The sequence below is a fragment of the Bidens hawaiensis genome, unplaced genomic scaffold (genome assembly GCF_021521415.1).
Source record: "Bidens hawaiensis isolate Kalapana, Puna unplaced genomic scaffold, B.hawaiensis_p1.1 tig00040005_1, whole genome shotgun sequence".
Classification (NCBI taxonomy): Eukaryota; Viridiplantae; Streptophyta; class Magnoliopsida; order Asterales; family Asteraceae; genus Bidens; species Bidens hawaiensis.
Window position 1 is genome coordinate 1 of NW_027505638.1, and position 17564 is coordinate 17564.

A 17564-nucleotide genomic window follows, 5' to 3' on the forward strand; every position below is an offset into this window, starting at 1 on the left:
GAGGAGGCCGTGTTGCGTGTTTGATCAAGAAAAGATACTTATTATTTTATTCATTTATGATTTGATAAGAAGAGTTATTTATGATTTTATGGACTTATGATTTGACCAAGGAAAATTATATAACTAATTACTCATGATTTTCCCCTACATTTCATACTCATAGGAATTTAAATTGTTTAATGAATGTCGTTTATGAAAACTTGGACTCACTCAGCTCTAGCTGACTTTGTGTGTATGATAGATTGATTTTCAGGTTAAGGATTGGAGGTTATCGCTTGGACGTGTTGGAGACTACTCGGAAAGTTGAAGGCATTTTTGGTCGAGGATTTCAAATAAAGCAGATATTTTATTTATATTAGATTTTGGACACTTGTACCCGTGGTTGGGGTTTTTAAATACTTACACTTTTTCCGCTGTTATTTACTCTGAACTTGTTTTAAATAAAAAACGAATCGTTTGGTTTTAAATTTTTGTGAAATTGTGGATGTGATTACCAACTGTAGGATTCCCGGGATTCGGGGTCTTACATTTCATAACAAAATTTTCAAAAGTAGAGAAGACTGTAACATCTCGGAATTTTCGTATTTGTATTTGTTTATGTTTAACCCGATTAGGGATTTTATTTGGAATTTTCGTTATCAGTAAAACACGCATTTAGTTAGTACTTATTGGTGGTAAATTCATTTTTTATTAATATGTCTTCTAAGCATGTCAAACAACCTTTAAATTCGCTTAAAATAGCTAAAATCACGTTTATGAAAGTATAGGGACTAATTTTACCGATTATTATATATATTAAATTAGAACTTTCTCATCAGAGGGGAAATCACTATTCCTTTAAATCAGCGCTTAAAAGTTTGTATAAAATGTAGTCACCAAGTTTGTATAAAATGTAGTCACCTTTATACTTTCTTCTAAGGCTTCATTGGCTTACACGTGCTCATTCCCTTTACACCCGTCTTCTATGCACCTACCTCAATCTCTTTCACCGGTTCCGCTTTCATGCTCTCTCCGCCATTTCTCTCTCTCTCTCTCTCTCTCTTCTATCGGTTCCACCGTACCATATTAAATGTCTCATCGCCATGGTTGTCATTGGCTTAGCACAACCAAACTTAGCGTTTCGAGGTGGTGCATCGCCACCTGATTCAGCCTTTTGTACTAGCCACTGAATACAAAAGCCATTTAACTTTGGAGATGTCAATTACTTCCTTCAATTGACACAACTTTCTTGCTAGTAGAAACAAAAATTACCCCATCGATTATCTCAAGCGATCCCTCATGAACCCTCAATAGATATACTAAAATCGATTCCCACATTCAAATCGACACCTCGGGTAAGCATTTTGATTTCAAATTGATGATTTTTTTGTTTTAATTTCGTTATTCTGGTTGATACCCAGCTTAATGTCAGTATTTATGTACTTATATTTTTCATCTTTAGCAAGCACACTTTCAGATCAACTATCAACTCCTAGAGTAAGCATTTGGTTCTGTATGATTTCAAATTGATGATTTTTTTCAATTGTTGCTTCTGTTTTCTTTACCATGACTATCAACATTATTGAAGAAAAATCAACTCATTAATAGTTGTATGGAGGCCATCAAAGCTTTATTTATTTAAGTTCCGACTACCTGCAAAGTAATGTAAGTGGCATTGCACTCAAAATCTTATTTATTTTAAATGCTTGATTTGGATTGATGTTTCTTGAAAGTATGATTAATAGTTTATGATGAGTAAATTAGCATGAAACAATTATGTTTGTGTTTAGGGATCTCAATATCTCAATGATTATTGGAATGCTATACATTTATTATAATACTATCTCTGATATTACGAGTCAAGTGTTTGAATTTCGTTTAGGGATCTCGTACGTTTATTTATTAAGTATGCATGGCTCGAATTCCCAGTGTTGTTATTACAAGCTTTGACAAATAATTATGAAATGTTGGAACAAATTGGAGTCATGAAGTACTTCTAGGTAATTTTAAAATACACATACATTTGTTTCTAACTTTAAACGGAACCGCAAAACAGAATTTCATAAACATATATATAGGCAAAGTATAAAATAAAAACCCATTTGAGTTGTAAAAACCCATGAAACCCTATGTAAAATCGTTTTTTTTGTTTTACATGTAATATATATTGTTACATTTAATACAAAACATCGAAAACTTAAAAAATGTTTTGTTATTTTTTTTTATTATTTTTTACTAATTTTTATATGTGTTTTCAGGATAGAGAAAGTGTAAATTAACTTTTATATTTTTTATTAACTTTAATTATGGCCCACAAGATTTAATCTTTAATTAAAAACATATGGCTGAGAATGGGTTTCTAAAGTTTTCACAACTCAATTAGGTTTTTATGCTAACCTAACCCTATATATATATATATAGGAAACCCGCGCGATACGGCGGGATTTCAAAAACACATTGAAATAACGGCAATGTTGGTTCGGTCCGGTCCAGGTTGAATCACAAATCAAATGGAAACAACAAACAAAATATTATTAACCTAACTAATTAATTATTTCACCGACATATGCACATCCACATTTCATGAATTCCTTTAGGTGTTATGTTAATCTACATGAAATTTGATTTCACAATCATATCTAGTAAAAAAATGGAAAAAAATGTGGTACAAAATATAAAGTTAGCAGCTTCAAAATTTTTAAAATTCATACTATATGATATTAACATTATTTATACATAATTGATGCTATCTATACCATTTAAGAACGGCCCCTTCTAACTCGGAACAAAAGCGATACCTTTTTAAAACGGCCCATTTTGTCACGATCATAACCGATAACTTTTTAAACGGCCGGTTTTGACATAAACCAAACCAATATGTTTTTAAAACGGACAGTTTTGACACGAACCAAACCGATACCTTTTAAAAATGGCCCGTTTTAACACAAATTAAACCGATATGTGTTTAAAACGGACGTTTTGGCCCAAACCAAAACAGATACAATTTTAACTATTGATTATTAAGAATAAAATATTATTAATACGAAATATGAGTTATTAAGGGTTCGTCTTACCTGAAAATATTCAAAAAGAAGTATTTACTTATCCAAATAGTTAACTCGTCAACGAAAATATAAAATTTTTGTTTGCAATTCAATCGGGACCAATTTGACTTGTACTAAAAATTACTCATTTGATCCATAAGTTACTCGCTTTGACACAAACCCAATTTGGCATGTATTAAAAATTGCTCGTTTTGATACAAACTCATTTGGCTTGTACTAAAAATTACAATTGTTTGACACAAATACCCTTTGATATGGAAATGATCAAGGTCATCAAACTGACCTTAGAAATTGAAAGAATTATCAAATCATCAAACTGACACTCCATCCCATTCCATATAAATTGTATCAAATGCATATAAAACAAAACCCTAAAATACTTACCTGGTTGGTCCACTGTGGTGGCTGCCATAGCATTAACGGAGCCACCTACCTCCCACTGGGAGGTCAGATTACTATCATACTTCCAAACAGCGGACCATATAAGAGTTATCATCATGACAAATGGCTTCAACTTCAACTCAAAGCTCCTCTGCTTGTACTCATCATTTAAAATAAATATGATTAACCCCTTTTAAAAAGTTGAAGACAACAAGTTTACAAAATAAATAAAACTTGCACGTTACGGAGAATCTTCTTGATAGCTCCACTTCTACAATAAAGAGCGGCAATATCCTTGAAATAAAATGAAGAAAATTACCAGAATTTTGAATTTTGTAAATTACAAGAAGACCGATCACAATTCACAAGCAAATGGGATAATTACCATTCTTCTAGTAGGTACTTGAACCTAGGTGAAAAAGGCAAGTTACCTGCGTTCATTTGAAAAACCAGTAACACAAAATTGAACCAAATACATCAACCGAGTTACTGAGTTAGACATCCTGTCATTGGCATTAAATCTTCATAAATGGCACGTATCAGTTTGAAACAAACAAATTTATTTATTGTATTTAAATATAATTAGCACATAAACATTCCTAAGCAATCCCTAACAAACAAATAATACTGAAATAAGAACCAAATAAAGAGACCACAAAAACAAACCAACATGTTTATTTTCTTAACGAACGGACATGCTTATTTTCTTAACAAACGAATGCGAACACGTTGATTTTCTTAACAAACGAACCCGAACACGTTTATTTTCTTAATAAACAAACAAACACATTAATTTTGTTAACAAATAAGCAAGCTAGAACAAGAAAATCCATGTGTTTTAAGTGTTTGTATTGGTTCGTGTGTTTGGTTAAAGTTTAACAAACGAACCAAACAAACACGTCCATTTTCTTAACAAAGACAAAAAAGCAATGTTTGCTGACTTTTCTTTTCAAGAAAAATTGAACCTTCAAACAAAAACTTAAATCAACTACTGAAAAACAAAGAATGTCGATCATTTTGCACCATCTACTTGAAAGCAATTGTTTAATGCAAAGGTAGGGCAATTACTGCTTACTCCCATTGAATCACTCAGGGATGACAAAAACCGTAGCTTCAATGTAGGGGTGTGTTTTTTAACCGTACCCGAATAACAAACCCGAATCGAAGCGACCCGAGACCCAAATAACCCAAACCGAATTCATCCGAACCGATTAAACTCCTAACCCGAACCCGAGATAAAATATTCGGGTCAGTATATGGGTTGAAATACCCAGATTTTGGTTGACCCGAATAACCCGAAGTATAATACATCGATGCATATATCCCTAATTTTAAAGGGTAGTTTAGCGGTGAAGTAGCACAGTGACCTTATCTATTCTTGTTCGGTTGTTCTCAATACTCCAATTAATATTGGATCTATCACATCCCAATGTATTAATGACCATAAAGCATGCGGAGAATGTATCTTCAATTCAAAAACTTAAATAGTATAATATTTAAACCAATATTTATTGAGCATGTTTCTTCAATCTATACAGGTATTAATCCACAGGCTACAACACTCTTTCATCTCATCTAATGCATTCTTGTATAATAAATTTCATGTTTTGCTAAATAATATATGTTATTGTTGAATATGGTTGTATATTATGGTTTTATAACAGCTTGGAATATGGATTTTTAATTTGTGATATTGTTAAAGGTGGATTTTTTTTTAATTTGTTAAACCCAACCCGAATTTACCCGAACCGTATAACCCGAAACCCGAACAAACCGAACTTATTTGGGTCGGTTCTTGGGTCAATTTGTTTTGAGCTCAAACACGAACAACCCGACCCAAACAACCCGAAGAACACCCCTACTTCAATGGGCCCACCACCAGCTATTGGGTCGGCTGTAAAGAGTTTTACATGTTGACGACCCTGAAGTTCACTACAAAGTTATACCGATAAACCTGCAGTTTCAGCAACTTCTAAAGCAGTAGAAGAACTTTCCTTTCAACTAACCCTTGGGATCTTCCTTACACTCTGCTTCAAACTAAGAAATCAATCAACAGCAATTATTATTATTATTATTATTATTATTATTATTATTATTATTATTATTATTATTATTATTATTATTATTATTATTATTATTATTATTATGTAATAGATTTTTCTATAAGAAAGTAGTCAACCTCTTGCCAGGCACCAGCTATCGCTCATCTGCGGATAGTATGATAGTACCGCATTAAAGGTTGTCTCCTTTGAACAACCTGGAGACATTACACACATCATACATGTGAAAGATTTTCTGTCCACTATTAGAACCTTTTATAAGTAACTAATGGCTTATTTACAGATAAAATCAAAATCTTTAAATAAAGTGGTTTAAGAAGATGTTGAATGTATGCATTAAAATAGAAAGTTGAAGCACACCCCATTTCATTTAGTGCAAGAGTAATAACACAAGATTTAGCTACAAGAATTATTTGGCCTTTTGGTGAGGATTGGCCTACCAACAAGACAGCATGCAGATTACTATTAAAATAGAACTAAATTAAAGGACTGTTGACCTTAACTCAAAACAAACTTAGACTAAACTGAAAAATAGAACTCTTGCGCTAATGATATATAGTTAATTGGATTCAGTTTGTTGACCAGTAACAATTTCCTAGAGACACTGTTGTATTTTGTTGACTTGAAACAAACCGAAATGACCTATTAGAACTAAATTGCCCTGTTGACTCTTTAATATTACCAGAATTGAGATATGAATATTAAGACATCTTAAAAACAACATTTTTTTCACTATATGGCCAGAACTTGCTTCACTTAAAAACCCAAAATTATACAAAGAAATTTTAAGGAAAACAAAAAGAACCAAAATTGTATCCACCTGAATCCAACCTCTTAATAAATCAAAATTTCAAAACCATATTCCTAGCATCCCATAGGGTATACCTATAAAACACACCAATCCAGTTAGAAATTGATAATAATACAACGGAGTTTGAACAATTGAATATTTAATTGAAGAAATAGATACACGGATGGAGTTGAAGAAAATAACCCTACGATTATTGAACAGACCAGTAATCGAACAGAGTTGGGATGAAATTGAAGCTTGATATGCAGAAACAACCTGCATCATGAACAACAAATGAAAAACACAACCTAAATTGAAAAACAGCAGACCAAAAATGAAAACGAAAAGCAAATACCTGAGGTCTGATTCTCAAAATTCAAAACATTGATAGTGTGTAGGTGTCTTTATTGTTGAAATTCAAATTTTGAATTTGGGAGATTTGAGTAGGGCGCCATTCTTCCTAGTTTGAGTACCCATGGTGCAGAAGAAAAGAAAAGGAGATGAGATGCCTCCTTCTTTGGTATGCTGGTTGTCCAACACTGAACGTTTTCTTCAATTATATGCTTTAACAAGTTGTACAAGGTGCTTCTTATCATATACACTCTTAATTTTCAACTTCTCTTTCTTATCTCCATTATATAATAGTATAGATATAATAATTTATAAAATATGTTAGTATGCTTTATGTGTATGTAATAACAGGGATAAGCAAATTTGGTATCGATATCAATTGGTACCGGTATTTATACTATTGCTAACTGGTACTAGCACAGTCACTGATTTAATGTATTAACGTGGTTATAAAAGAACCAAAACAAATTAGAAACTACAAATAAAGCAAAATGATCAGCATGATTTATGATTTATTGTGTATCATTGCTAGTGGTTTTCTGCAACATGTACTTTCTAGTTTCTAAGCATAACCTTTCATTTAAATATATATTTTTTATAAAATATTTAATTTATTAAAACTATAAATACCCTTAAATTAAGGTGGTTTTGTTTTATAATCCAACTAGCTTTAAACCCGTGTATTACACGGGTTTTTTCAAATGATAAGATAAATAAGGTCTGTTTTTTCAGTTGTGATTCTCAAAATACTTGTGAATTAATTTAATGTAGGCATAATGGAAAAAAACAAACAGGGTTACGAAAAGTATTAAAATAGCATGATTTTGGAAACAACAGGTGTTGATTTGCAAGAAATTTAAAAAAGGGTACTAAACTTGTATAGTTGGTCAAAACTTAGGTATAAAAATGACACTTGATTCAATAATAAATATAATTCACACTATGTTATAACCCATTTGACAAAATGTTTTTGACCCATAACCCATGAATAGTTAGAATGAATGAGATGAGATGTTAGAAATTAGATAAAATATGGGCTTGACACCTAAGCTTCAACATTTTTTTTTATTAGTATTGTTAGATTAGATGTTAGATATTGGAATCTTCCAAGCATGGACGCATCCATAGGTATTGATCAAGATTCCTTAAAACAATAATAGCCATATGTCCAAAAGTTTTGAAGTTAATTATTTTGAATATCCTAAATTCGCACCTTTTTCTTAAAACATTTTGGAAGACCAAAAACATTGCATTAAACAATTTCAGGGGGGGGATCGCATTATAGGAGGAATCACTATTCTTTTACATTAGCGCTTGAAAACAAGGCAGATTAGTGATTGTCAACAGAGTTACAAACACTACAGATGATCAGCCAATTATATAGCCGGGAATAACCAAAAACCCACTGGCAAAAAAAATCTGTTCGGAAACAGAGCTAACACCAACAACACCCGATCCCAAACATCAAGCGTAAGAAGACGGAATATGGATAAACCTGGTACGTCTCATAAGTTTTTTTTAATATAACGTACACTGCTAGCATTTATTGATAGCCTATACTAACAAATATATTAATCAACAAATATGTTGAGATGATAATAACACAACCGTAAAACGCCACATGACTTTCAACCGTAAAACACCATGAAACAAAGACTTTTTGTAAATCACTACAACAGGTAACTAAAAGAAACCGACGCCCATCAAAGACAAGCACCAACCTTTTGTAAATCAATTAAGAGCTATTGATCTTCTAATGTTTAGATAGGTCATAACTCTTTTTGTAACCAACGACTAACACTATGGCTTATATTGAAGTTCTACAGCTGCGTTTTGAGGTGCCCATACAAAACACTCTTTAAAACCCAGTGCAATTAGCGAATACCAACAACTACATTTTATGGTGTTTGAATTTGACATTGTTGATTACCATGACTTTAAGTGACCTTAGTCAGATTTCATTGTTTGATATCGTTGATGGAACATTGGGAATGTCTTTACCATGTATGGGAGTTTTAAGGTTAGGCAAAATGTGTCAACATTCCTCAAGTATATTTTTTCCTAACTGCACGCCCCCCCCCCCCCCCCCCCCGCCACAGCGCGGTGGGTTTATATACTAATTCCTTCCTATTTTAGATTAAATTAATGAAACTTAAACTCCGAGAAATGTTATAGCAGGTCCAATTTCATTTTGTTATTGTCTAAGCCAAATTTTGTTAGTTATTATACAGATTTTCTGTCACACCCCGACTAGCACAATGCGGAAGCGTAAAACGGGAATGTAACAGACACCTCTGGTATCAACACATTGTTTATAAAGAAACATTACAAACTAATTTACAATATATTACATTTCTTTGTTCTATCATTGTTTTACAGTGTATGTGGTACAAACAAAACTAATTCGTTAACTAAACGTTCTTACTACTAACACCCTTGCTTCTATTCACATAGCATCGACCACACACTTCAGGCAAGTAACAGATCACCAAATTACTCCGATTTAGGTACACCTGAAAAGCAGTTTAAAACGGGTCAACTACTAGACTACTAGAGTTGGTGAGTTTCACGAGTTTCAAAAAAACAGTAATGAGTATTCACAAGTTAACACTTGTAATCATGAAATAAGTATGTATGTATGTAAATGATGTATGTGATGTAATTATGCTAAGCTACAGTGAAGCCTGGACTGTTTGTGCTGTGTGCCTCCATTTCCCATGCCCCCGTAGCTATGTCTAACACTACATAGCCTGTTTGTATAAATATGGTCATGTGCAAACGGCGCTATGTGACACGGCAACCAGGCCGATTCCGTTTGGGTTTGTCAAACCAATAGTACTATTCACAAGCCACCGGCTCGAAGTTAATCACTGTGATTGTGGGGACTTTAGTGTGTTAGCACTTAGATAATTCACATCAGTACATGTTTCAGGTATGTATATGTAATCAAACATGCTTTTCACCCCAAAAGTTCGTAAAACAGTTTAAAAGTGGGGTCATGAAACTCACAGTTTAGTAGATATTCAGAATTGTATCGGCTCGTGGTTTGTTTGGTCCGCTATCAGTAGTTCCTATAATCAATATTATAATAATATTAATACTTTAATATTATTATAATCTCAATACTAAACTGGGCTGTATAACTAATCTGGGTATAGTTGGAATGCCCAGAAAGTGGCAATAGGCTTAGGTTGTGATGTTGTTCAATGTTTAATACTTAAAACTGAATTTGGCTCAGGTTCCCGTTTTCCCAGCTGGGCCAAGTTGTTCGTTTACGCGTTCAGAAAACAGTTATGGGAAAATAAGCTTGGGTAAATGTATGGGTTACTAAAATGATTAAGTTATAAAGAAAGATCACATACCGGGGTCCCGGATTAGCCACGGGGCCCGTTTCCGTTTATTCAGTTTGTTTTAACAAGAAACGCGCACAATCCACCCGGATTGTCCAGGTTTCTCATAGAAAAGTTCATTTTTACTTAATTAGTCCAAAAATATGATTTTTGATTACTCTTGGTGTTTTGATATTCCCGCAGATTCACTAGTCGCGAACTTGCCGGTTTTTATAAAAACTGAATTTGTTTAATATTCAGATTAGCATAATTAATTAACCGTTAATCATTAAATTATAAAAATTTAACCACTTATCAATTCAAATATGTAGATTTTTATAAAAATATTTCTGGAATTTTCTTACTGATTTATTAATTTATAAAAATTCATTTTATCAGCTATATTTCGCCTGAAAATCGTCCGTTTACCCCAAACAATTTCCAAAAATTCCAAAAAAATTCCTGAATGCTCAATTCATGTCCCAAATCAATCTGTATCAATTTCAGAATGTAAAAAGCTCGTGCGATATTCTTTTCGGCCCAAATTCGGCTATAAAAATTCACACGAACGCAAATAAACAAAACACCTTTAAAATTCTCCAAATGATCCCAAAATTCATATGTGATCAAAATACATAAAATTTGATTTCCCAGAAAAATTTCATAATTTTTGAAGTATTTTAGCTATTTTTCCCAAATAAACGTCCCAATTCGGTAATAAATTCGCCAAATATTCTCGGATGGTCGAAAAATTACCAAATTTGAACAGGGACTTATTGACATGGTCCCTGATTTCTCTGAAAAATTTCAAGTCCTAAAAATATGCACATCACAACCTTAACCTAAATAGCCCGTAAGCGAGTGTTTCGGCATTACCTTAGCGGGTTTGGCTCGTTTCCGACCTTTTAATCAAGTTTTCAGGTTCTTGTGCTTCTAAGAAAGCTAGGTACAAGTCCTATATCACAAACCAAGCAATATTTCATCAACATAACAGCCCTTAAGTTAGGGTTTCGGCTAGTGCACAAAAACGAACTTTTGAACCGTAAAAACGTCGTTTCAACCCTTTAATCCGTGTTTATGGCTAAAAAAAACTATCAAAACAGGTTCCTTACCATGTGTATGATCAAAACATGTTTATGGACCATTTTTAGGATTTTTACACGGTTAGGAATGATTTTTAGTAAACAAGACATGTTTTTATGGTATTAAACAAGTTTAAACAAGTTCAAAAGCTACTTATTTAAGCCCTTTACCTTAGGGTTTGGAGGTTTTCTGGAATTTTTGGATGCAGCTGCTTGGACCTCAAATTTTATAAACCAAATTGGATAAACAAGCTTCCTAAACAAGTTATATAAAAAAATTGGGGGGTGGGGTGCGCTGCCGATCGGAACTCCTTTTGGGCCCATGATGGGCTGTTTTGGCCCATTAATCTGGTTTCTCAAGCCCAAATACGAAAAGCCCGGTCCAAATTTAGTTCGGGTTCGGTTTTTGGCACGAAAAACTTATCGGGTGCGTTAAACAGCGCGAAAACGAGTGTTTTTCGGCTAGTTTTGTGTAAAATTATAAAAACATACTATATGTTTGTAAAAATCAAAAATATTTTCATGGATCGCTTAAACATTTCAAATAAGTGTTTGGTAAGTCTTTTTCGGCTTAACGGATGATACAATGCTTGATTTGTAACTATCTTTCGCGTTTAAATCTATAGCGGGTAGTTAAACGAGCATATTTTCGTTTAACTTGTTTGCTATCAAACTAAGGCCATATTTCTAATGTTTTAGCTTGTATTAAACGTATATCACTTATAGATGGCCCCCCCAAGATATCTGGGTCATAACCCGACCCGTTCGGTTAATCGTTCGTTTGTTATGGAAAAAGCGTTTATTTGCTTAATCGGTAAATACGTACTGAGGTGTACCTTGTTTTGGCTCAAATGTTACATTTTCTCATTTATAGCCTGTTTCGTTTCCTTATCGAGTGGATTACTTCAAAAGCAAGTTATAATCCATTATACTTAATCAAAACACATCTCTAAACCCTAAAAACTACTAATTTCCAGCCATCCTTCATATATCCTATTAAATTCCCATTCTTCTTTTAATTTCATAAAGTTTGTTAAAGTCCTTTCTTCTATAGTTTGACTTTGATGTTCAATACCACTTTGACCTCGATTATCTCTTGTTCCATTCATCGTATGGGTAAGTTGTCTTCTGTAAAGTTATTCCCTATTGTTCAATAATCAATAAACCTCACTCAATTCCTGAGATTGAGGGGAATTGACAGGTCAATTGGACTCCGACTCGTTTTAATGCATATCGGTCAACAAAGTTGACCAATCGATTTCTATCACTTCTGGTCGGAACTAGCTTTTGGTCCAGAAGACTTTTAGTTTTATCTCGAGATTTTGAGTGTACTGACCAAAACCCGACTTCCTACTCGCTGTTCAGATTCTGGTCAGTACCAGCTCGCTTATTTAGTGAAAATTTCGTAACCGGAGTTCTGGGCATCCGTTTGGATTGATTGCAGCAGCTATGTTCTCGGTTTTAATTGTAGTTGTAATATCTAAGTTTTAGGTCTATTCAGAAACTCAGTAAGTGCGCTAAAAGACGGTTTACTTGTTTATTCTTGTTACTATTATTTAAACTCACCTAAATAATAAGATGAGAAGTCATTCCCCACTTTTTACAGCTCTTAAACATTTTGGGGATACTCGCGTACTTATCAGTATTTATATATTGTATATTATTCGCACTAGCAAAATGTGAGTGTTGTGCGTTATCAATTAAATAATTAATTGCAATTTGTTTAGTTGTTTTATTTCATTATTTTTCGAAGAGGTCCATCAGAAGTCTATCATGTCAGTATGATCATACGCCGTCTTAGAGCTAAAGTCCGATTCGCTAGGCAATGGTCAACAGACACCCACATTTGTATTTGCTTGTCATAGCAGCCGAAGCCCGATTCGCTAAATGATCAACTGACACAACTATTTGCTTATGGTTTGGTTGATTTATACTCACAATATCAGCTTTGCTAATTTTCTTACACAATATTATTATATCAAAGCTGGTGACTTTTCTCACTCAATCTCGTGTTGACAAATCTATATTATTTTGTACACATTTGCAGGTTATCATTTGGTTTGAAGCTAAGATTAAGAAACACTTAGAGGGACCTCAGTTGATAAAATATTATTTAAATTGTTAAACTTTAAATATATTATTTTTTTTATTTTGGTATTTTGTTAAACTTTGTCTACTTGATTGACATTTTGTAATAAATATTTAAATTGTATGATAGTACCTTGTGAGCTGTGAACCAATGGTTCGCACCTCAGCATTTCCGCCTTAGGTTGGGGTGTGACAGTGGCTAGATTTAAGAGGTCAACAATAACAGCGATCACGGTTTTTGCGTATATCTGTGCTTAAAAGATAGTCTATATGTTTTAAAAATCAGTTTTGAATTATGATTCCATTGCAAAATACCTTTTTAGGGACGAAAAAAGTTTAAGTGTAGGGATATTTGATATGGGTTAAATTATATATATATATATATATATATATATATATATATATAGGATGAGTATCATTACAAAACTGTTAAATTATTTAAGACCTTGAAGGAACTCTTAATAACTAACGTTTTTTATAAAAAAATTTATATGTTAATGTTATTTGAGTGTAGCGTTATCACTTTGTATATCTACATTTATGATTACAATTATGAAAATTAGTTTTTACACGTCTCTAAATTTTTGTTTACATATTATAAATTTGTTATTACATAAATTTTACACATATGTAAACTTGTGATTTATATATGTAATACAAATTTTTTTACATAAAATATGGTAAAATTAGTCTCAAACAATGTTAATATATGAAAAAAAAAATTAAAAAAATATTTGGTTGTTATGAGTTTCTAGAAATTCTTAAATTTTTGGAGTTCTGATATAATACTAACCTTACACACACACACACACACACACATATATATATATATATATATATATATATATATATATATATATAGGGGAAAGTTAACGTACAAATGAAATTAACGTGCTAAACATGACATCAAGTAGAGTAATTATATATACAAGTAGAGTAATTACGTAATTACTCTATGATGTAATTACATAATTAGTCTACTTGTATATATAATTACTCTACTTGATTCTCACGTTTAGCACGTTAATTTCATTTGTATTTGATCCAAACCCTATATATATCTCTATATATATATGTGTATATGTATATGTATATGTATATGTATATGTATATGTATATGTATATGTATATGTATATGTATATGTATATGTATATGTATATGTATGTGTGTGTGTGTATTATAAGTATTTCCTACACTTCTAATAGTTTTTAGGTTCATATTTATTATATATTTCTCCTAACTAGCTCATATTTAGATTTAAAAACTTTCAAGAGACATTGAGCTAAATTTAAGTGTTCGTATTAAACTTGAGACCAATGAGTGATTATTAGTATTCATTGTTTTGACTTAAAAAGTATACAATCTGAGTTTCATATTTTGTTAAAATTGATCATGGTTGCAAAGGAATTATTATATTGTTTTCTTCTGTATTCTAGTTTATGAAAACTAATTAACAAATGGTGTTTGTTTTGGCAGTAGCATCGGATGGAACAAATGCTAGTCCAATAAATTAATTAAGGCCATATGCATGAAGTTATGGATAAAAATTGTGAAGGAAAAAAAAGAGCTCATGGGCTAAGATTATAATTGAAACACAACTGCATAGGCCCACAAATATTAGAGTAGAGCTCAAGAAAGAAAAATTGGACATCGAGATTAATTTTTTTGCACGTAATATATATATATATATATATATATATATATATATATATATATATTACGTGCAAAAAAATTAATCTCGATGTCCAATTTTTCATATATATATATATATAGTTATTGAATTTTTGGGATTTGGTGGGGGCGCCACCCTTGGTAGCGGGTGGAAGCAATCAAAAAAAGAAAGAAAGAAAATAAACGAAACAATAATATAGAAAGAAAGAAAAGAAGAAAACGAAGAATAATATAGAAAGATAGAAAAGAAGCAGCTGCAAGCAAGAAACAAAAAAAGAAAAGAAATTAAGCAGCCAAGCTGGTCAAAAGAAGAAGAATGAGAAGTAGGCAGTTAGCTGAATTATTTTAACCAAGCTGGTAGCTCAATAATATTTATTTTTCTTATACGATGAACCGTGACTTATAATTTATTTATCTTTCAACTTGATTATGAGTAGCTAAATACCTTTTACTGCCAGGATTTAGATTAAAACTTTTCAGACTCGTTTTATTTTTAGTTTGATTGTTTATTGATTGGTTTTGCTTTGGTAAAAAAATTTTTATTGTCTTTGGTTATGATGCGTATGCGTATTTGGTATTAATTTACGATCAGTTTTTATTCCATATGCGTCTTTGTGAATGTATGTCTTTCATGCATGGATGCATATTAGGTTACCTACTGTGTGTTTGTAACTAGTTTATAGTTTATAGTCGACTTATTCCATAGGAATAATAATTGAAAGTTTATAGATACCTTATATTCTGTCACTTGAGAGACCGGGAGGTAATTAAGTGTCGTCTGTTTTGGTCTTTTGTTGGTTTGGGTAGTGATTGTACGGGAGTAAGTTGCACTAGATTCCTTTAGATTCTTATAGTTCCGAGTTATAACCGAATTCAATAAGAATACCCCTTTAGGCCTTCGGATATATTGTGACTAGAGAGACCGGGAGGTAATTTAGTCGTTGGGTACTTAGTATAATTAGGTGAGGTGAGACCAGGAGGTGATCCGAACCATTAAACCGTTGAGCTTTACATGATATTTAGGGTTCTTAGGTATTGTTGGTGAGACCAGGAGGTGATCTAGCATACTTTAGTTATTACTTAAGTTTCATAATTTTAGAATCCGGTTACCAATCATAAATCCAATTCTTAGAGTTTACAAGTTTACTAGTAGGATTCCTTGCCTAGGTAGTTGCTTTCCCCTATATAAGTTCTGGTCTGATTTGTTCATATATAGTTCCGTGTCAGTTTTAGTTTAAGTATTATTAGTTTATAGTAAATATTAAAAACCACAAAAATCAATTAAAAATTTTATTTTAGTTATTAGTCAGAGTCTACTGTGGGTTCGATATCTGGACTTTATTAGGATTTACTACAGTAGATAGGTACATGTGTCTGTCTAGTGATCTAGCACTAGTCTAGATTTATAAATTTAAAACTAGAGTGTCTAGGTTATGTTAGATTTTGATAGACTGATTTCAGCACATCATCAAGTAACTTTGTATTTTTATTGATAGTTATCAACTCTAGAACAAAAACCATCATTCAATCTCAATGGATTTGGGAGATTTAATGTTCAATTGAACCAAATTCACTTTAGGGCTTTATTGATAGTTATCAACTCTAGAACAAAAACCATCATTCAATTTCAATGTTTTATGTTTGTAATTATGTTTTGGACATGTTGGACTTGAATCTGATCTCATATCGACATTCGGACCGACTACGAACCGAACACTCGCTTAAGTTTTGTTTTCTATATTTTTATGTTAAATCTTAGATTTTATTTATGATTGTTGTTCGGTTTAGTTTGATTTTGAGTTTGTAATATTTATTTAAATTTTAGGGCATCCTAAAGTTTGGTTTGGTCAGCTCACTTAATTCGGTATTCTTTTATGTACTTATTTTCTTTCACTCACCAACTTTCTAAGGTGAGTAAATCACATCTCCTTTTTAATTTTAAATGTTTTGCAGGCATGCATATTATAAACCTAAATGTAATTATTCCACATCCTCAACTACAATTCTAATATATGCATTCACGTGTATTGCTCGATTATTTGTTACATGCAAGGTGATTAATTGTTAATTGTTTTATTGTGGGTGGCCTCATCCTCATCCTCATTAGTAAGATCTTATGTCCGACCTAGTAGCTAGACTTAGTGTCATGATGAACGAATTTTTAATCGTTATTGTTGCAAGTTAATCGTTGTGATTACGCACCGCATGAGAATTGATTTATTTAAGTATTATACTAAACTATGTTTTTTTTTCTCGCCAACCGTGTGTTGATCAAATATTTATTTTTATACATATTGCAGGTATTTACATGATATGAGGGAAGACAAGCAAGTAATTGATTACCTTTAGGATATCAACAAACTAAGTAATTATCATAATGTTTGTTTGAATTTTATTTGTTTGGATAATGTTTTGCTTTGTATTTTGTAATGTACTTTGATTATTCAAATTTAAATAATTAGATCTCGTCACATTAATGTTGATAGTTGTTGATACATGTTTTGTCCGTCTCAGTCTTTATTGGTTGATAATGTAATAGTTTAATAGTATGGGGGTTATAAATGTAAATATGCCTAAGTGTAAGGCGCATTCGTTACTCCGTAACGAATGTGTCACATTCGTCTTAATGTAAGTCCCATTCGTTAACCAAGATTAACGAATGGAACATAACGAATGCGGGCTATTTGCTTTCATTAAAGTATTAACGAATAAGCATGTTTATTCGTTAAGTAAGTGTAACGAATGACTCATTCGTTAAGACTATCTT